Raw genomic sequence first — 22,159 nt, 5'->3', positions numbered from 1 at the left:
ACAAATTGGGGTCCGGCAGTAACAAATACATATATATATTATAGTTCTACCCTCTTCAATTGAAGAAGCGTTTCTAGAAGCCTCCAATTAAAGTTTGTCTTTATATATATATTATAGTTCTACCCTCTTCAATTGAGGAAGCGTTTCTAGAGTGTCCACGTTAGGGGTGGGCAATTGGCCGGGTCGGGCTAGCCCGGCCCTAAACATTTAAAGCCCTTCAAATATTAGGGTCGGGTCGGCCCGGCCCTAAAGTCAGCATAGGGTCGGGTCAGGCCGGGTCACAAGTCTAAACCTCAAGCCCTTACCCTACCCTAAGCCCTCTTTAAAGGCTTTAGGGCCGGGCCTATATATTTTCTTTTTTTTTACTACATCAGTTTTAAAACTCATTTATATTACAAAAATGTACAATAATCTACAAACTCAAAGTCCAACCAATCTAGTAATAATCTTGTATAAGTCCAAAAATTTAAAATGCACATCCACAATCTAATGAACTGAAGTACATCGAGAGTTCGGAATTTGTTCTTCCTTGCACTCAAACCTCACTAAAATTACATTTTAAATTGAAATACATAGACAAATAATTATATTATCATTTTAAAGGAAGAAGTAATAGATATAAAGAAGAAACATAATAGTTTTGGTTAAGGGTCATGGAAGTTGTTAAACTATTTGTAATATCATAAATTATTTCTATAATATATTCAAACAAATATAATATTACCTTTCTTCTAATTTAAAAGTGATTCAAGCTTTGTATATGAAAATGAAAATATTGGCTTTTGAACAAGTGATGGAGAAAGGTTTGAGATTACAAATGTCATTTTTCTGACAAAGGTTGTTTTTTGGTTTCTATGTTACAAATGTCTGCTCTGTATTTTGCTTTAATGGTGTGGAAGGAAATCTTTAGTTTTAGACTTGGCTTGGATGTGAATAAAAATATAATTTATAAGAAATAAGTGAGAAAAGAAATTGAGAATAATAAATTATGGACTTTGACTTGATGATCAAAGGAATAAAGTCTTATTTTTTATTAGGCTAGTGCTCATTGTTCTTCATGGCTGTTAAGTTGACAAGTTTTTGTTATATAAGACAAGTTATTGGAAGTACCCTTGGGTGTAAGTGATAAATTACAAAGGACAATGTTATTTTAATTTAAAATATTTAACAAAGAGTTGGACAATTATGGTATGTGTATTTATAGTGAAAGTGTGAAACAGGGCCGGTTAGGGCTTGGTTAGGGTCGGACCTATGTTTTAGAATCTTAGCCCTAGCCCTGCCCTAGAAGGCATTAGGGCCGGCCCGGCCCTAAACTCTGTGAGGGCTTTAGTTGTGAGGGCTTTATAGGGCTTAGGGTCGGGTCGGTCAAGGCTGGGTTAGGGTCGTTAGGGCCAAATTCCCACCCCTAGTCCACGTGTCATGACTAATTAAGAAAAAGTTTGAGATAAAATAGGAAACAAATATTTATCTTTATCCTTAGATATATATTATAGTTATATCTCTACTACTAGTATAGCCTATAATGATCGTGGGCTCTTAAATTCATCCGGGACTTTTTCTGACGTATAATGCCCTTAATGAATAATAAAATCATATGCCTACCTATTTATTAATGAGGACTACTTTGTCTTTTGGTGTGTTTATAATTTTCAGTGCCAATTTTGTCCTTAAATAAAATAATTGCTTAACACCTTTAAATAGGGTCAATTAGTCTTTTCATGTGGGAATATATTCTAAAACCAAATCCACGCAATGCTCAATTGTACGCATTGTTATAAATGTCATTTATTAATTATTAGTAATAATTGGGTTCTTTAATAAGAGTTGTAATTAATCACCTAATACTTAACACTCTCTTCTCCCTTCTCTCCCATCTCTACTTGTTTCATCTTTTTTACCAACAAAACAAAACCCCCACTTCTTCTACATCTATCTCTCCCAATTGATATAGCCAATTCACTTTGTTCTAATATCAATACCACAAAGACTGACGCCAACAAAGCCAAATTGTTCTCAAAGAGACAACATTCATATTATGGTATAATGAATTAATGACTGAAACACAAGCTACTTTCAAAGAATAATATCGACCGTGGAGTAAGTTTATGACAGAGGCCACGCGTTGTATTAATCAAGAAACTTTTGTGGGGTTGTGCGGTGAAAAACATGGAAATTAAGTAACTCTATTTCTTGATTGTTCAAGGCCGGTCCGTCCGTGCTAATTCTCTTGAAGCAATATATATCTTTGTCCGTCCAATCGTCATTTGAGGAGCTTGAGATGCGACTCGAACCTGACGTAACTATACACAAAAAAAAGCCCAAGACTTTTGTGTTGAGGCCTTAGGATATGCCCCGCAGCAACTAAAATATTATTTGGATTAATAGGGGAACTCAAAACGTAAGAACAAGTCCAAAAACGACTGCGGAATGCAATAGCGTAACTTGAGGAAGGGAAGTCTTCGTGTCTCTTTGATCAAATTTTGGTAAACGATGAGCTCGAAACTTGCTATCGTAAAACTTAAGGTACCCCATACTTTTCACCGGGCATCCGTGCATTTCTATACCCACTAATTGTCATGCAATGACCAAGTATTCAAACTTTCAAATGTTTATCTAATGTAACAACACTTCAATATGTGCAGGAAATATTGGGTCTAAAGCAGAAGTACGACGGAGCCTCTTGACAGTCACTGTAGATTGAACATTCACTTCGTTTGGCACACAAAGGGGTCGCAAACCAGGATCAAATCGTAAGTATAATTTGCGGTGATTTCCAATTAAGTAGGAATCTCTATTTAAAAATAAAATGAATAAATGGGATTTCCATCTTTGATTGTCCTTTATGTAATTGACTTTGCCCTCAGATTATAATCTCAGCCTTGATGATGTTCAAGGCATAAACTCACTTGGATGGGAAGATCGAGAAATGATAAGGAAGTATATAGAGGGTGGTATGTCTTCCTCAAATATTACCAATCTTTGCTAATGTAGGTGGTCCTTTTTACTGGCCTACACTTGAATATTCATTGCATGGATTGTTCCAATTTCAGGGTAGAGCTGTCTCATCAAGTGCAATTTGCAACTTCTCATTGCAAATGTATGGTCTTCTGCCTAAATTTTTCTATTTTTTCATTGGATTTTTGGTCTTTCAACATATGAATACCAAGTTGGCTCTATATTGGAATGCTCGACTGTTATGATCTTTGATTTAATTGATTAGAACATTTACTTTTATTTCTTTTCATCGTTTCATTTATTGCTGGTGTCCTTTTGGACATCTTGGACATACATCTTCTAGGTCCCTTGACTATAGGTCCTTAGTGTGGAGGAGAGTAGGTCGCCTGAGTACAAGTCATTGGTGTGTAGGTTGCCTAAGCGTGTTAGGGGAGATTTGTGGATGATGGCACATGCTGTTTGGGATTGGTAATTGGTATTATCTCCTTACAATTATGAAATCAATATTATCAAGCAATTTAAATTTGTATTAGAATTTTAGTTCATTACTAATATATGGAATATGGACATTAGAATCGATGATTCGAATATGTCCTAAAATCAGTCGCATAGTAACAAAATAACAATTAGGGTGGGGTACACGACGATGTGGGCAATGTCGAACTTGACCTTGCTTTGAACTGAACGGTCGGCTCAAAGCGTTTAACCTCTTGAAGAGTTTAATTTTTTTTTTGTAAGGTGAATGCACGCACGAAAAACAATAATGAAGGTCCAAACTATATAAAGATGGTGGCGCCCGATCTTGAGAGGAACCTAATTGATAAATCCATATAATCTGGTGTGTAGAGAGACGGACTACCGCTTTACTTCCTCAAGTCGAAGCGGCACAAAGCTCACCATGTCATAATCATCACCATGCTAAGAAGATTAAACCCCTAGTGACCGGGCATTTTACTTTCTCGGTTTTATTTATGGTTATCTTCTTGTTGCAGTGGGGCAATTGGTGCACGGTTATCTGCGATGCTTCGACGGTCCGAGTCTTGTAGGAGATTTCTTGGCCCCGATGGTTCAGAGTGGCTTCACGACCATCGCGCGAGAATTGTAATAGCATTCACAGCTAATTGGATGCTTGCAATTTTAGTTCTCGCTTTTGTTGCCATTTACGGGCCTGCAAGGATATGCACAAATGAAGTCATTAAAGGGTTTCAGGTCTGCAGATGCAAAGGTCACCGCTGTCCTCGACAAGTAGAGAAGCATATCTTATCTGAAATAAGTTTTAAAGCTTAAGGAAATAATTTTTTGCTCTATCTTCCTAAATCACTTTACATTAACTTGTAACACATTTTTTAGAAGAAGTATGAAGAAGCAAGTCAAGTTGCAAACGATGCCGGGTAGTATTCGAACTCGTTGCTTCATTCGTGGCAGAAAGCAAAGAACGATGGAACTTTACCATAACAAATGCGATGCTCCAATCAAAAGTGGAGTTCGCAAGGATTAATCGATGGTTTAGGCTATGGGCCTCCTTTTTTTGTTTTTTGCACAAATGCTCTTATATTTTTCTTTGGAGCTCGGCTTGTGAAACATGGGAAAGCGACTTTTGCAGAAGTTTTCAGGGGTAAATTATGTTTCATTTATTTATTGTTTAACCACCTTCAATTTTCATTTATTTATAGTATTTTTGCTAATTAGTTGCCATCTGTTTTGCGGGTTTTCTTTGCTTTGACAATTTCAGCAGCTAGGAGTTTCACAGAGGCAAAGGTAACCGCTCAAGATACTACCAAGGCCAAGGATTCTCTGCTTCTATTTTCAAGATTCTAGACAGAATTCAAGATCGATTCAAGCGAGAGATGAGGGTAACGACACTAACGAGTGTGAGGGGTGACATTGAGTTGGAGCATATCAGCTTTAAATACCCTACACGTCCGGATGTTCACATCTTGAGAGGCTTGTGTTTAAGCATACCCTCCGAAAGGTAATCCTATGTCCCTATGTCAAGTGATCATTTTTTTGCAGAATTCGTCAACCTTACAATATTTACTGCTTCTTCTCGCTTCTTTTTATAATTTATTTATGAATGTTAAGTTGCTACTTCGGTTCTTTTCTCTTAAGATAGTGTGATTCTTCCTATTTTTGTAGACCGTTGCTCTTGTAGGAGAGAGTGGTAGTGGGAAATCAACAGTTATAAGCCTACTAGAGAGGTTCTATGATCCTCGATTAAATTCGCATAACTTTGGATGGCGTGGAAATCCGAAGTTAAAGCTAAACCGGTTGAGGCAACAAATGGACCTTGGTAAGCCAAGAGCCTATACTCTTCAATGAGACAATTAGTACAAACATATCCTATGGAAAGCAAGGAGGTGCAAGTGAAGAAGAAATAATTGCTGCCACAAAGGCAGCTAATGCACATAACTTCATATCGATTGCCACAAGGATAACGATACTTGGGTTGGGAGAGAGAGTGGTGTTGTCGGTGGACAAAAGCAGTGGATTGCCATAGCAAGAGCCATACTTAAGGATCCCAAGATCCTTCCGCTGGATGAAGCAACAAGTGCATTGGATGCAGAATCGAGGCGAGTAGTACAAGATGCATTGGACAGAGTTATGGTTAATGAGAACTACTATTGTTGTTGCTCATCGCCTATCCACAATCAAAGGCGTAGCGTAATTGCAGTAGTAAAAGTGGTGTCATTGCCGAGAGGAAGACATGAGACACTACTAAAAATCACGAAATGGAGTTTATGCTTCTCTTGTAGCACTCCATATGAGTTCCTCATAGTAAAGAAAAAAAAAGTTCAAACATGAACACAGCAATCCACATGGATTAAGAACATAAAATGGCTATCACTCTATGTTGTTGTATTGATTGCTGATAAATGATAATATCGTCCCTTAGTGAAATAACAATGATATGATGATTAGGATATCAAAAGCAAAAGCAACATTCACCCCGGTTAGGCCTTTATCTACTCAATAATAGCCATTTTATGTTCTTAATCCATGTGATGCCCTCACTGCAGGTGTAGCTGCATAAAGTTTGTCGAGCATTGCTTTCAAGCTTTCAAACACCGGGTGATAGCTTAGCCGGTAGTCCATTAATCCTTTCTTCGTCATTAAAGTGTTTTCTTTAACCAAAATAGAAAAGAGAATCCTTTTTGTTGAAATTTTAGCCATGTGGTCATTCCAGAGTCTATTTTTATTTCAATTCTATTAGATATTGGCGTGTCTAATTCAATTTTAACGCCAAATATAATTGTTTCTAATTATTGTTATTTGTGGGCTACTCGATCTTTTCTTTGATAAATAGTTTTCGCAGACTTATCGATATTTAATATGCATGGTGGGTTTGTTGTAATATAATGTCTTGGAGCTTTATGTATCCGTCGTCCATCCTTTGAGTAAGTGGAGCTTTAGAGCTTCACTCGACTGCCTACTTGATATGCCACTCATCTAGAAAGGCCCGTACACATATATAAAGTGCCACGCATACACCATTCGAGAATGTATGACAAATTTCAAACATTAGATAAGCATGTTAAGCTTAGAAATTTTTGTTGTTTTGGGGAATATGCAATTGTCAAGTTGGACGAGATGCATAAATCTTTTTGGTGTAAAGTGTCAGTGGAGTGTTGAGTTTAAAACCGCCATTGTGCACCATTCATCTTTGTCTTCCCCTCCTCGCTTTAAATTGAGAGTAATTCTCATGCATATATCGCCACTTATTTTCCGTACTATAGTGGCATGAATTATGTGCTTGTATTATATTGGGTGTACCAACTGTTATCAATGTGTGTAGGCTCTTAGATAATCTTTGTCCAAAGTGATTTTCTCATTTTTAAAATTCTAGCTTTAGTTTGAAAGATCGGTTCTCTTTGTGATTGTAATCAAGAAAATATTAATTGTTTAGGTAGTTTACATTATACTTATTATGGGTCAAAGTTATGAATTTTTTTTTTTTGATAGAGTTCTATACATTACCTCAAATTTGTATTGCTAAATTGTATGCACTTCATCCAAAGTTGCGATCCATTTTTGTTGCAAAAAGGTCCAAAGGAACATAAAAAGTCGAGATACAAGCATGCTTGGCTGAGTCCCCGAAAGTAAATAATGAAGAGTTAAACCAACAAATTGCGGAAAGCAATTGTTTGTTCCGTTCCCGGTGCATATGACCCAAAGAACTTAAAACCTTTACAGGGGCATAGAAGTAATGCGCATCAACAGAGACAAGTTGAAGCAGACAAAAGGAAATAAGTTCGAGCAGGCAAATGGAATTTCCCGTCAAGAGAACGTAAGTGTAGGTCACAACAGGTACAGGTGCATGCACCATTTAATAATCGACAAAGACAATCACCATCATCATTATTCACGGTTGCCCGAGGCACCGAAAGATCGTCATTCTATTGCACACCAACGACGACTGCTGAGGACTTGTGAACGAAGAAAACAACGTTATGCTGCAAAGTTCCAGTGGATGTCTAATGTACAAATGAGGCAGATGTATGAGGCTCATCAGTGGTGGCTGTGGCATGTCATGAATGCCCAGAATATCACCGAGCAGCAATGGTCATTGTATATGTCTTATCTAGAAAAGGAGCAAAGTCGGGTGATTCACAACAAAGAAGAGCACAAAAAATTTAGGAAAAGGCTTCAAAGAAAGTGCATCCCCAGTGTGACTCATTTACTCGAGTGCACTCTGGGTGACCAGCATTTGCTGCACTCTTGCTGTCTGAGTGTTTCCCACTATTTCTGTCCCTTAAGGCCTCAACAAGTTGGGCTTCCTGGTAAAAGCAGATTATGAATCGTGAACTTACATTTGTACAACATTTGCTTATAAGTTGGAGAGGTTTCTGGCCCATAATTAGAACACTTGAAAGTTGAAACCAATGTCAAAGTAGGAGACTCAACAGGTGAGTTGATTTTTGTTTCGTAAAGAACATGTGAGTTGATCACTTTGTGTGAAACTGTAAATCGAATAATTCCAAGCTATGGGCAAAAGGAAGGCAGAGGAAAGGTAAAACAAAACTTATATTTTCCCCTTTTCAATAATTTGATTGTACTAAAATCATATGCAATTGACCATCAAGCAAATATTAGTATGATTTTAGTCTCTACTGGTAGTTTACTCAAGTAAGATTTATGTTGCTTTATGACTTGAATTTATTCTATTACATGCCGGTAGCCAAGATTCATTTAAATGTAATATTTATTCTTTTTTCATACGGTATTGTGGGTTTTGGTCTAATTTGTTACAACGAAATCTGTTTGTTGGCTGTTGATGAAGCACATTGCATTTCAGAGTGGGGTCACAATTTCAGGTATCCAAACTTAACCAAAAATTTCAGGTCGGTTCATCGGTTAGTTTGGTTCCAAAACATATCTAAAGAAAACTCTCATTTATATCAAATATTTGAAAAAATTGTTTAACCCACTTTATGTGTACTCTATTCAATACCTTATATATTATATTTCTTTACACACCAAGAACTTCCCCTCAAAAGAAACCACAATGAGAACAAGGGAAGAAATTAAAAAAAATGTAGAGAAACAAAAGTAATTAGTTTTAATAAAAGTGTAAAGAGAAAATTAGAAAAAGATTGAGAAACTCTCTACCACTAATTGATAAACTCTGTAAACTTTGTGAAGAAGAACAGAATCGAGGGATTTTGCTAAAGATAAATTGTTGGGTGAGTCCACCTCGGTCGTCAAGATGATAAACCGGTTAAGTTGGCCATTCCTTTCATCCGAAAGATACTTTGAGATAGCCATGGGGATTTGGGTGGGTGCTTAAGAAAATGATTGGGATGGATAAATCTCTTTTGTAATGGGGACTTTTCCATGTGATAGTAAGTGTATGTATCGTAACTCCCCTGCCTCGGTACTTCCATTAGAGAACTGGAGCAAGTGAAAAATCAGGATTCTCCTAGCTCGAATATTTTCATATTACAAAGTCGGGTTTACCATTGAAAATTCTCCCATACAATCAAAACACTGTTAGATATTGGTACGATCTGATTTCGTGTTGTCATATTCTGGACATATTGAGTTTCCAATGGTGATTAAGTTGACTAACCCATTATTGTACATTATACACTGGTTCACTAGATTTAATCACTATTAATTGAATGCCACATTTATGTATCTGCTTTTCGAGCCGCAAGTGTCGGGAGCTATCTCTGGACCTCATTTAGGAGATGCGTCTCATAGGCTGCTCAGGAACACACTCCAAATGAAACCCAATACATCTGTGTTGTTGGATTATCCAGCGAATCGGTATCATGTTCCAAACAACCATACAAAGGGATGTGCCTAGGCCAGCCAGGGACCTTCGGGGATATGAAAGAGGATATGGTCAGGATCAAAATTATTTCCATGGGAACTTTAGCAATCCTAGAGGTACAATTGTTAATTCTAGATCAGCACCTTCTTACAATGAAATGTGGAAAAAACAGAATTTCAGAGCACAAAAGAGGTATCGATTATCAAGAACAATACCACTTACGACAGGAAAGTCGCCTTTGACAATCAAAGATGGTCCAACATACCAAAGACTCTGTGGGCCCACTAAGGAAGCCTAATACTCTATTTTCACCAAGCCAACAACATATGCCTGTTCAGTATGTGGGTCAACCACCACGGCCACCAACCGACTGGATCGATAAACCAGCCTATGAAACCCCTGGAATGTATGTCATACACCCGGAAATTTACGAAAAACACTGGGATGTATGTCAGGCAACCTAAGGTGCTCTCATCGATGGTTAGATGATCTCTTGAAATCCTTGCTTCTGTACCAGATCCTGGAGCCATGGCTGTGGCAGCATGGTATAGAGCTGCAACTCTGGCAAATCAAAGAGCGATTACCGGACATAGGCGGTATTCTTATGCTACACACCATTTTCCTTCCACCCTTTTGCATTTTGCTACTTTGACAATGTTACAAAGTCAAATTAGCACATAATTGCAAAATGTCGGGTTCTCCGCTTTTACCGCTTATGCATTGTGTGTAAACCGAGAGAGCAAGCTCCTAAGAATAATTTGTACATTTAATAAAAGATTTATAATGAATTTATTACATATTAGTGCTATAAAGTTTCCCCGATAAGTGGGTTGGCTAATTTTCTGCATGGTTTAGAAAGGTTGCTAAATATTCTCTTACTTCGCTTTTAGATGCAATAGGTCGATGCTGCTTACGCCTCGAGTTGTCATTAAAATGTGTTCAACCAAACTCAATTGTCCGATCTTTGCATGACATTATGGCTTAAAATGGAAGGTACCCGGATAGGATAGGAGGTGGTCATGGCCAAGTTAAAGGCGTGTCCGAGGTCGAGATCAAAAAATCAGCCTTCAAAAACATTGTTTGCTTTGCTTGCGGCAGAGATAGCAGTTCTTCGCTGTAGCATTGCATTGTCTACTGTACTCTTAGGTGAAATCATTTGTCAGTGGTAGACGTTAAAAGAATATGAAAACGAAGGGTTGGAAATCCAAATATTATTTCTTCTCGCCTGTTAAAGCCAAAATCTCCCCTCTCTCGACTCCTCAATCTCTCCATTGCGATTTTATTGCCATTTTATTTTTTTCAAAAGGTAAAGTATTTTCCTCCTAAGCTTTTTTCTATTCTTTTTTTCAGTTTTCTTTCATGATTCAATATATTACTAATTCAACAACCCATTTTTCATTCTTTTTATATTACTTTGACGATTTGGCTTTATTTTGTCGTCCACTTTCGACAAGAACATCTTAACCAATTCACTATCCGTCATTGTGGCAAGTTCTTCCAATTCAACAGATTTTGTACCCATAAAATGAAAGTTATTTCTCGCATCAAAGAACTCATATTCGTTGAAGTGCTTTGTGGTTTGAATTGTGATGATTAGTCCCTTCTTGACTATTAGGAACAACAAAGAAGTTAACTCGGAGGGCCCTCATCAAAATCGCTCAATACCCTTTTCAAGTTAGTCCCGAACTTATTTTGTTTCATGTCATTTGCTTATTTGATTTCCATATGGTGGTTTTGGATTTTTAATCTTTTGATTGATAACCTCTTGGTGTTAATTGTGTTTGCTTTTGTGTAGATTTTCAGCAATGTGCCATGGTGATACCTTGCTTTCAATAGGATGGTTAGACCTTAAACTCAAGCAATGATACTATGATACTAAACTATGTTTTTCACTATTTGTTATATCGATGGCTTCCAAAGATGGAACTATGGATTCTATGGTTTGATCGTCATTGGACAAAGACATACCAATGAAGTTCAGTAAGAACTCACTGGTACAATCTGATTTTGTTATAGTCCTTTATCTATTGGTTCATTGTATATGTATGCATCACATCTTAGAAGATATGAAGAAACTTAAGTGACTATAGTGAGCTTAAATGCATCTTGGCCAGTTCTCAATGTTTGAGCTAAATATGTGTGTATGGCTTCCTGTCACAATATCAAACTAATCATTCATCTCTTGCATGTTTGTGTTATTTGCCGCGCTGTTAATTGTTCTTAGACAAACATTTCATTTCAACTTGGTCTTGGAGTTTTCCATGTATATGAGCTTAGTTTTTTCATGTATATGTCCTAGACTCATCTCAGTCAAGGAATGGCTGAGATTTTCAAGTATTGTTTGAGGAGATAAAAAACCATATAGATGAAAAAAAAAAAAACAATGGAGGTACTATTAGAATTTTGTTAGTTACAGGCAGATTAATATACCTTATTTGCTAACAGATTGTTCTTTAAGCTAAGTTATATACTGTGATTCTGACATGAGTAGCCACAAAATTAGGTGTAATGAATTGCTCTTTTATCACATGTTTGTTTGCACATTTTCTTATTTTGCGGAGTCAAAACAATTTTGGATTTTAGTTTATTCGGTTAAGTCGAGAACTTAACATTTAGGGGGAAGGCTACTGGTTGTGGGCCAAGTTACTGGTTACACTAACATATTCTTCTAAGACACGCTAGAAAAGTTTTACTGTAGCAGTAGAAAAGAAAAGGTTAGGAAAGAATTATTGACTATTTTTAAGGGAACAATGAGATATTTATATTTGGTGGATTGTGTTTGGTGATTGTTATTATGTTGGATGGCTTTGATATGAACTAATGAGGATATTGAAGCTATTTTTCTCTATAAGGATATGCACCCCATGAGTGAGAATGGTTCTAAAATACACCTGCTTGATTAAGGTATTAAAGATTTAGCGCTTTGAACCGTGTTGTTAGTTTATGTTTTTCCATAAAGAGAAATGTAATGAAGTTAGAAACACATGTATTTCTTGGTGATACAAAGTTAGTTCAGTATTTGAAGTGGGGATTGGGAGACTTTATGTGGTTTATTTTTATACATTTCTTTTATAGTTCATGAAGTAGGAGCTTCAATTCTGACTAATTCGACATGACTGAAATCACTACATGCCCTGTTAACCCAAGTTGTTGTTATCCATCTTTCGGTTTGTAAATCTGGTTCAGATTTTAGTGTTGAGAATATATATTTATGAGAGCATTTTGATATTATTTTCAAGAAGGGGTGATTTTCATATGTTTTTGGTTGAGATTGGAATGAGGGGTTGGTTGGAAGGAGGCCTCTAAAGGAAGGTTGATGGCTTAAAAGTCTGATTGTAAACTATTGTTATCAACTGTATTTTCTTCAGTGAACGAAAACTTTTTTAGTTTTAAGTCCCCAACCTCGAAAAGCTATGGGAGCTGCCCCTTCTTCAAAACTTTCTTGAGTTGTTGTTTTACTGGGTTGTTTTGTTTTCTTCGTTGTTATTTACTTCTCTTAAAATTAGGTAATTTAAGGATTGTGCTCTAGCTTTGTTTAAGACGCTTAATGCTGAGAACCCGATTGAAAAGTGCCCACTAAGAACTGAACAAGTCTTTTCAGTTCTCAGTTCTCAGTACCACTTTTCACTTTTATTGTGGCATTGAGAACTGAACAAGACGCGACAGCGAAAAGTAGTAGCAGTAAGAGACAAATGTGTGCTTACCAGTAAGGGCCATAGAGATTTCTATGAAGGCAATACATAACTGATTGGACAATGTTTGTATCCCTCACTTAATGAAGAGGTTGTTGCTCAATTTATATAATATTAAAGGTCATTCCATATAATATCAATTTACACTCTCAATCTACGTTATGCATGAAATTCATACAAGTATACTTTTCTATTGCACACCTTTATACCGTATTTTATACTTTCAGTTTTCTTTGCTCACTTCATATATATACTAGCAGTGTTCATCGTTACGTACTTATTAATAGAATCTAATCTATTTTTGTGATTGATTCTTATTGATTAGGAAAAAAATTAATGATTCACATATTGATTGATATTTAATGGTATGTGTAAGGACTTTGGCATTCTTGAAAGTAAAAGGGCATTAGTTTATGTACTTCTCAAGTGGTTTCAAATATATAGCCCGATTTGAATCCTGACTATCTTCTTCTCCTTCTCTCTCCAATTTTTCTATGATTTCTCTCTCCAACTTTTCCATGCTTGGAATAATGAAAACTAGGTTTACTAATACATTTAAACTTTAGAATAGTGTACTTGACTACTTGCATCTTTTGTTTGGAGGGTGGTTTTCATCTATATGTTAAGAGCCTTAACACATAACTTGATATTTTTGCACAAAGAACCAAAGTTACATGAAGTATTGTTTATATTTTTGTGGGCTTTAGTGTAACTATAGATTGAAGTTACCGTAAGAAAATGATTTTTGGCTATTGTATAAATTTGTTGTTATTTATGTAAAATTTTAGAAATCAAAATTGTGTGGAGAACTATGTGCACACAGTTTTCGGTAACATTTATATATGAAACTAAGCCAGCCAAACTCATCTCTAAACTGAAATGGTTCATATGGGTGAGGGGTTTGAATTGTTAAGGCATTCCCTGTTTTAGGGCTATTTGGACCCAAGGTTCAGTTTTGATGGAGTGAAGTCACAAGATTTAACTTTCAGTTAGATGGACCAACTTATATTGATGGGACACATAGATCGCGTGTCACAAGTAGCACCTATTTTTATGCAGTATCACATGCCAACTACATTTAGACTCGATCAAATCAAAATCCTCACTTGCTTTCGAATCTTAAGGTAACCATTATTCCTCCGCGCCATTTATTTTGTTTATTTATTCAACTTTAATGTGAATTAACTAGCTATGGAATGCACATCAAATTGCTATACGGTTGGAGGTATTTTGTACAAAAAAATGATAAAAAGGTATTTTGTAAAATTGGTACTGTAGTAGATTGTGCAATCCAATTTGACTTACTTAGGTAGTTAGGTAAAATGACGGAGAATATAAGGAAGTATTTGGTAATCAGTATTTTATTTTATTTTTTCTCAAACAAACACGCTACCATCCTTTATTCATAGTAGATCTGTGGTCGATGTTGGACAAATTTTTACTATTTCTTTTTCTGTTTTGGGTGAACCGTTTTACATGAATGTGGTATTGATAGTTTATATGGATGATGTGACAATAGATTGTATCTATCCATATCACCTTTTCAAATGGCTTTCAAATAGGATTTTAAGTGTTTGTGAAAACAGATTATGAAAGTAGCTGTTCTTCACACCAAATCATCGTCTTCAATTCGTTCCCTTTTGTTTGATTTTGATTGTTTTAATAATTTTTAGCGTAAAAGTCTATTAAATTCGACATAATTTTACTGAGATCTACCTCTATTACAGTAAATTTGACATCCGGACAACATGGATTTTTTTTTTTTTTATACCAACGTAACCTTCCATGTTTCCATCCGGGTTTGCATTGTAGGTCTGCATCGGCACCTTTGCTTTGCATTGTGACTTCTCTTGAGGCTCACGATGTCTTACATTAATCCTAATGTTGTTCTCATGGTGATGTTCTAGCTCGAGCACGTAAACAACCATCATCCCATACTTCTTCACCATCATCCAAGAGACCAAAGTTAGACAACCATAAACCTAAAAATTCCACCATTCCAAGGCCTTCTAAAAATGAACCTCATGCATTAACTCAATATTGAACAGAAAGGATTGGACAAAGTATCATTCAAATGGAGAAAAATCCTCAGAGATTTCAATACTAATTCCTCACGATTCGAATGAGGGAGACTTAGTGTTGTTTTTTGTTTTTGCTTCGGGTTTTCGATTTGCTATATGATAATAAATAAATCAAGTTGAACGAAGATGATTGAAATTCTTTGTATTGCTTTTCGGATTGTCATTACTACCACGCCGAATTATCCGACAAAACCGTTGTTTACCTTCGAGTAACAAGATTGCCACTTCTTTTTGGGTGTAGAGCTTGGCATCGGTGAGTCCGATCTTATCAATAAGGCAAGAAATAAAACTTACAAGATTTCAGAGAAGCACATTAAATAAGAGCTTGGTATCCGTAGCCTTCTTTTATCAAAGTCAAGAAATATCACGATTTAAGTGGTTTTGTCAAGGAAAGTTGTTCGTCCACTTGAGTGATTCAATTACAAGTCCGCTCCATTAACTGTTGTCAAAATTTTGAATAAATTTCCCACCATTGCCATTGAATCTGGGAAATATAGTAAAGTAAAGAAAAAGCCGATCGAGAGACTTCTTAAATCTGGTACAGTTATTGTGGACCACAAGATATAATTTGTCTACTTCATCAAAAGCCGGGATCGAATTTAGGAGCAAACCGCCTAAGTTGTTTTAGGCCAAGCAAATCCGCTTATTCTGAAAATCGACCTCCTTCACAACTTCATTTTAAGTCTTCTCTAAAGAAGTTGCAGATTGTAAAGAAAGTGTACTCATAATTTCCAAACTTTGATAGCATCATTCCCGCTCTTCTATAAAGTGGTGTTTTGAAGCTCTCGAGTCATGTAGGTTTACTCATTGTGTCCTTATTGGATCTCTACTATCGAAACCAATTAAAGGAATCTCTCAAATTCTTGAAAAGTTCCAAGGTACAAAATTCACATGTGAATATAAGTATGGCGTGAACATGCTCAAATACAGAAAATGGTTATGTTGAGATATATAGTCGAATGGTGAACGAAATACAAGAAGTTTCCGACATGGTAAATTCAGTTACAAGATTAAAAAAAACCTCCATAAGGTCTTACTCATGCTGTTTGCCTTCGATGTTAAGAAGCATTAAATTATGCATTTTCAGATCCTCACGATAACTATTAGCATCGGTGACATAACCTTCGCTAGAGCCATGTGACAGACTATAAAATTATTTCATTTGGTGGTCACCCACTCTGTAAATGTAAAATGAATCTCTTACAAAATTTATATATCCAAAGTTATATTTTGTTATCGGTTATTACAATGTCCTTATCAATTAGTAAAGTTGTGATAGTTCACAAGTTCGCCATAATCACATACACTTCAATGTTTTTTTTTTAACATTATCACATACCCTCCAATATATGTATTCCTTATCATCATCGTGCAAAGCACGTGCAACTTGCTAGTCCTTATAGAGATTCCAATTTTTTCTAAATTCTATTACTAAATATAAAAAAGTAAGATATAAATAAGGAAACAATTCCATCTATAGTTTCACAGACTCTCCAATTTTTCCTAAACACTATAGCTAATTATGAAAAAACTATCTCATCTAGAATTTCACCGAATCTCCAACTTTTCCTAAACAATATAGCTAATTACGGGAAAAAATAGGATACAAAAAACTAAATTGTTAAAAACAATAACTTCCACCGAAAACGATTTTTCTAAAACCCTTTCGATTTGATGCGTCATCCATTGTGTGATTTAGACATTTATTCAGTTAAGGATTCGGAAAATCACAATTACGGCCACAATAATTACGACGTATTCAAATTCCTTAGATCTATATTATAGTTATACCCTCACCAGTTTATTTTTTGGAACACTCGCTGGGACTCCAATTTTTTCTAAACTCTATTACTACTTATAAAAAAAGTAAGATATAAATAAGAAAACAATCTCATCTAAAATTTCAGAGAGTCTCTAACTTTTCCTAAATACTATAACTAATTACAGAAAAATAATCCCATATAGAGTTTCACAAAGTCTCTAACTTTTCCTAAACAATATAGCTAATTACGAAAAAAAAATATGAGACAAAAAACTAAATTGCTAAAAAATAATAGTTTCCACCGAAAACGATTTTTCTAAAACCCTTTCGATTTGATGCATCATCCACAATGGGATTTAAACATTTATTCATAGTCAAGGATTCCAAAAATCACTATTCTGACCACAATAATTACGACATATTCCAATTAAATTTATGAATTTATAAATTTTCAACACTATATATATATATATACTAGAAAGTAGACCCGTGCATACACATCAACTCTCTTAAAAATTTGCTCAACAATCGTTTATATATATATATATATATATATATATATTTTTTTTTTCGTCGCTAATTTTAATTTCTCAACAAATTATTTTAATTAAGTTTTAAAAACCTGTTTTTTAACTGGGGGAGATATACCGTTTTAATAAGAGAATGATTCATGTTTTAATAAGAAGTGCTAGATTATTTTTTTTTTCTAATAGATAAAGAATTTCCGATTTAATAAGAGAATGATTTCTGTTTTAATTAGAATTGCCTAAAAAAAATTCAATAGGAGAGAAATTCCCATTTTTAATAGGAGATGATGATGTGGAATTTTAATAGAGCTCGAAAAAACCCCCATGTGGGAGCTTTAATATTAAGACTTGAAAGTAGGCCCGTGCATACGCACCAGCTCTTTTGAAAACGTGTTCAACAATCATAACTATATGCATATAAAAATTTTCTAACAAATCGTGATTCCCATTTTAGTCTCTAACCTATTGTAATTTTATAACAAATCGTTTTAATTAAGTTTTAAAAATCCATTTTAATTTTCTAACAAATTGTTTTAATTAAATTTTATAAACCCATTTTTTAACCCCGTTTTAATGGTTGACTTAATTTAGAAATATGATTTCGGTTTTAATAGGATAATGATTTTCGTTTTAATTAGATATGCTATATTTTTCATTTTCAATAGGAAAGGAATTCCCGTTTTAATAGGGAAAAAAATCCTGTTTTAATTAAAAGTGTTAGATTTTTTTTTTTTTTTTTTTTTTTTAATAGTAGAGGAATTTCTGTTTTAATAGAAAATTGATTCTCGTTTTAATTAGAAGTGTATAATAAATAGGAAAAGAATTCTCGTTTTAATAGGAGATAATGATGTGGAATTTTAATAGAGCTCAAAAAATACCTTTTGTGGGAGCTTTAATATTAAGACTAAAAAGTAGGCCTGTGCATACGCACTGGCCCTTTTGAAAACATGTTCAACAATCATAACTATATACATATAGAAATTTTCTAATAAACTGTAATTCCCGTTTTAGTCGCTAATCTATTGTAATTTCATAACAAATCGTTTTAATTAAATTTTAAAAACCCTTTTTAATTTTCTGACAAATTATTTTAATTAAGTTTTGTAAACCCATTTTTTAACCCTGTTTTAATAGTTGACTTAATTTAAAAATATGATTCCCGTTTTAATAGGATAATAATTTTCGTTTTAATTAGATATGCTATATTTTTCCTTTTCAATAGGAAAGAAATTTCTGTTTTAATAAGAAAAAGATTTCCGTTTTAATTAGAAAAAGATTTCCGTTTTAATTAGAAGTATTATAAAAAAAAATTTCTAATAGAGGAAAAATTTCTGTTTTAATAGAAAATTGATTCCCGTTTTAATTAGAAGTGTCTAATAAATATAAAAGAAATTCCCATTTTAATAGGAGATGATGATGTGGAATTTTAATAGAACTCGAAAAATACTCTTTGTGGGAGCTTTAATATTAAGATATATATATATATATATATATATATATATATATATATAATAACGAGATTGAGTTAAAGTGGACGTTGGGCTTAAATAAATTATATACTAAACCAAAACAAATTACATATGGAAAATTAAATTACACAAAAAATAACATCACAAAATATATAATATAAAATGAAAAAAAAAAAAATTTGATGCAAATGCATCGAACTAACCTCAAATAATATTTAACGAGAAATCGAAAACTGGATGCAAATGCAAGCATTGAACTAATCTTAAAAAGTAATTAATAGAAAATTGGAATATGGATACAACTGCATTAAACTAACCTCAAAGAATAATTAATGGTAAATCAAAACTTGGATGCAAATATATCAAACTAATATAAAAAAAATAATTGTCGGGAAATCGGAAACTGAATGCAAATGCATTGAACTAACCCTCAAAGATTAAATTAACGGGAAATCGAAAATTGGATGCAATTGCATTGAACTAACCTCAAAGATAAATTAATTATAAATTAGAAACATGATGCAAATGCGTGTACCTAATCTTAAAGAATAATTAACGAGAAATCGGAAATCGGATACAACTGCACTGAACTAATCTTAAAAAGTAAACTGGATGCAAATGTATTGAACTAACCTCAAGAAATAATTAACGGGAAATTGGAAATTGGATGCAAATTCATTGAATTAACCTCAAGCAATAATTAACGAGAAATCAAAAACTATATGCAAATGCAACCTTATCAAATAATAAACGAGAAATCGGAAACTGTATGAAAATGCATTAAACTAATCTCACAAAATAATTAACGGGAAATCAGAAACTAGATGCAAATGCATTGAGCTGACCTCAAAGAACAATTAACAGGGAATTGGAAATTGGATGCAAATGTATTGAACTAACTGCAAAGAATAATTAACTAGAAATCGGAAACTAGATGCAACCGCATTGAACTAACCTAAAAAAAAATAACAGGAATCGAAAATTAGATTCAACTGCATCGAACTAACCTCAAAATATAAATAACGGAAAATCATAAACTGGATGCAAATGCATTGAACTAACCTCAAAACATAGTTGGATTATATGTTGTGAAAATGTTTCGATAAGTATAGTTTTGCATTTAGAATTGTGTTTATCTTATCTCTTTCCGTATGATTGGTAACTCCTTGCTATTCAAGTAACGTCAATATATAAGAACTTCGCCTTATTAGGCAATCTCACAAAATTTCAATTAAACTTCTATTATTAAACAACAAAATGAAGTTGGAGGGTTTTATCAAATGTGAGTTTTTTTTTTTTTTTTTTTAATGGAGAGTGAGGTTTTCACGTTATAAGAAATTTGGATGAGTGATCAATATAATATTAATATATAATAGTTATGTATATTTGCAAATATTTTTTAAAATAATTAATATAACAATACCCGCTCATAGATAATCTTTACAGATTCCACATAGTGAGTAATGCATAATTTAAAGAATAATTAACGGGAAATTGGGAATTGGATAATCTTTGATGATCTAACATAGTAAATCAAATATAATTATTTTTTATGTCATGTTTGCAAGGACACTACAGATAGATTAATAGAAGTTGGTATTACACACCACATTGGATAATTAAAAGGAAATCGAAAACTGTATTCAAATACATAACTGAGCTCAAAGAGTAATTAACGGGAAATTGAAAACTCTATGCAAATGCAATAAACTAAACTCAAAAAGTAATTAACTAGAAATCGGAAACTGGATGCAATTGCATTAAACTGACGTCATATAATAACTAACGGAAAATTAGAAATTGGATGCAAATCCTTGAAAAATATTTAATGGGAAATCGTAAACGGTATGCAAATACATCAAACAAACCTCAAATAATAATTAATGGGAAACCAGAAACTGGATGCAAATGCATTGAACTAAACTCAAAAAATAATTAACATAAAATAAAAAACCGAATGCAACTGCATTGAACTAACCTCATAGAATAATTGGTGGGAAATCAGAAACTAAATGCAAATATGCATTGAAATATCCTCAAAGAATAGTTAACGGGAAATCAGAAACCGGATGTAATTGTATTGAACTAACCTCAAAGTATAAATAATAAATTGGATGCAAATGCATTAAACTAACCTCAAGAAATAATTAATGGAAAATCGGAAACTGGATGCAAATTCATTGAAATAAGCTCAAATAATAATTAATTGGGAATCGGGAACTAAATGCAAATGCAATCTTATTAAATAATAAACATGAAATCGGAAAATGGATGCAAATGCATTAAACTAATCTCACAGAATACTTAATCAGAAATCAAAAACTGGATGCAAATGCATTTAACTGACCTTAAAGAACAATTAACATGAAATTGAAAATTGGATGCAAATGTATTGAAATAACCTCAAATAATAATTAACGAGAAATCGGAAACTGGATGCAACTTCATTGAACTAACCTAAAAAAAATAAATAATGGGAATTGGAAATGGGATGCAATTGCATTCAACTAACCTCAAAATATAAATAACGGAAAATCAGAAATTGGATGCAGATGTATTGAACTAATCTCAAAGAGTAATTAACGGGAGATTGGAACCTAGATGCAAATGCATTGAACTAATCTCAAATACTAATTAACAAAACATCGAAAACTGGATGCAACTGTACTGAATTAACCTTAATGAATAACTAACGGGAAATTATAAAGTGGATGCAATTTCACTAAACTAACTTCAAATAATAATTAATGGAAAATCGGAAACTTGATGCAACTGTATTGAACTAACATCAAAGAATAATTAATGAGAAATTGGAAACTGAATGCAATGTACTACATTGAACTAACCTCAAAGAATAATTAATGGAAAATAAGAAACTTGATGCAAATGCATTGAACTAATAACCCTAAAACATGTTTGTATTATATATAGGGAGAATAAATGTCTCGACAAATATAGTTTCGCATTTTAATAAGTGTTTATCATAATTTTTTTTATTATGATTAAGAATGTCATGCTATTCAAGTAGCTTCAATATTATCTTCATCACATTGGGCATTCTCACAAAACTTCAATCAAACTTTTATTATTAAACCTAACAACAAAAAGAAGTCGATGAGTTTTATCAAGGTTTGATGCTTCCTTTTTATAGAGAGTGGTGCAAAAAATTTGAATGACGAATTAATATAATTTTCATATCTCATAGCTATGTATAGTTGCTAATATTTTTTACAATAATTTAATATAATGACACCCGTTCGTAGGACGGGGTCGAAAGCTAGTGTGGTCTAATAAAGTTGGATGGTGCAAACACTCGTATGATTAGTAAGAACACCTATTGGAGTATGAATAACTATTGTTCATGCATATTTAGTGTATACATCAACATAGTGTATGATG

Source organism: Coptis chinensis, chromosome 3 (genome assembly GCF_015680905.1).
Source record: "Coptis chinensis isolate HL-2020 chromosome 3, ASM1568090v1, whole genome shotgun sequence".
Lineage (NCBI taxonomy): Eukaryota > Viridiplantae > Streptophyta > Magnoliopsida > Ranunculales > Ranunculaceae > Coptis > Coptis chinensis.
This window is presented reverse-complemented; position numbering follows the sequence as displayed.